Genomic DNA, 1643 nt, shown 5'->3' with positions numbered 1-1643 from the left:
ACACACACACACACACACACACACACACACACACACACACACACACAAACTAGCTGTGTAACCTTGGGCAAGTTACTTAACCCCAATTGCCCTCCAAAAGGCAAAAAAGAAAAAAAAAGAGAATAAGTAGTAGATAGAGAGCTGGCTTCTGAGTCAGAAAGATCTGGGTTCATTTCCTGTCTCTGCTACATACTGGCTGTGTGACCTTGGGCAAGTTATTTAACTTCTCAATGTACTAGGCCAGGGGTTCTCAAACTTTTTGGTCTCTGAACCACTTAACACTCCTCAAAAATGATTGAGGACCTCAAAGAGTCTTTGTCCATGTGGTTTATCAATGTTTACCATATTAGAAGTTAAAACCGATTCATTCTTCAACATATAATTATTAATTTATTTAATAGAACAATAATAAACCTATTAAATGTTAACATAACAATTTCATTAAAAATAACTGTATTTTCCAATTGTCTTATATATTTTTACAAATCTCTTTAATATCAGATTTAATAGAAAGCTAGATTCTCAAATTTGCTTCTATAGTTAATCTGTTTCAATATGTTCTTTTCGTTGAAGTATATGAAGAAAATCTTACCTCACACAGTCACATAGTTGGAAAAGGGAGGAGTATGACAGGCAATTTCTTAGTATTATTATGAAAATAGTTTTGACCTCAAGGATCCCCTAAAAGAAATTCAGGGACCCCAAGGGGTCCATGGATCACATTTAGAAAATCTCTGCTAAGAGTAATAACAATGTGAAATGATGCAAAGAGATCAAAAGTAGGAGGATTGAGACACCATTAGAATTAGCAATTAAGAGATCATTGCCAACTTTGGAAGACAGAAGCCAAATTACACTTTTTTCATAAGAGGAGAAAAAGTAGAGGTTCTAATTTCTCGAAAAGTTTAATTGATCAGGGTAGGAGATAATGGGAGACAGCTAGAAGTCATAGTTTACTAAGTGCTAGTACAAGCAAAGATAGTCCCTTGCCCTTAAGGACCTTACAATCTAAGGGGAAAAACAACACACCCAGAGGAATGGTGACCTGAGAGAAGCACTTTGGTCCTGAAGTTTACCAGAATGGTAAGTGGGGCCCTAGAGGAGTAAATGTCATACTCCATACAGGAACAAGGGCGGTGTGAATTTACTTCTGGTTAATGGTCCCAGAAGTGGAGAGTAGGGCTGAGGGGAAGGAGAATGGGAGGTAAGGCTGTGCAGCAGAAGAAGGAGTGAAGTATAAATGGAGCAGCTGTCAATCAAAAGAGTGACTTCCCCCAGCAGAAATTCCTCCAGAAATGTAAGAGATGAGGAGGTTGACCTGAAAGAGGAGATAGTAATATAAAAATAAGGGTGCAAAGATAAATTGGAGCCATACTATAAAGGATGCAAATGCCAAACAAAGGTGTGTATATTTTAAAATCCTAGAGGGATGAGGAAATCAACAGAGGTTTTTAATTGAGGAAGTGACATGGCTAGACCTGTCCCTTATGAATGTAATTTTGACAATGGTGTAAAGTAATGGTGTTCATGATATAGAGGTATACATACTATCTTTTTAGGCATCTGTCAAAATTAAAAAAATATGTTGTAATAATTTATTATCTATGGTTAATATGATATAATAGTTATTAGTCATGTAATAA

The sequence above is a fragment of the Petaurus breviceps genome, unplaced genomic scaffold, assembly GCF_028583685.1.
Source record: "Petaurus breviceps papuanus isolate PSGF00001 unplaced genomic scaffold, PetGlider_PUasm1.0 38, whole genome shotgun sequence".
Classification (NCBI taxonomy): Eukaryota; Metazoa; Chordata; class Mammalia; order Diprotodontia; family Petauridae; genus Petaurus; species Petaurus breviceps.
This window is presented reverse-complemented; position numbering follows the sequence as displayed.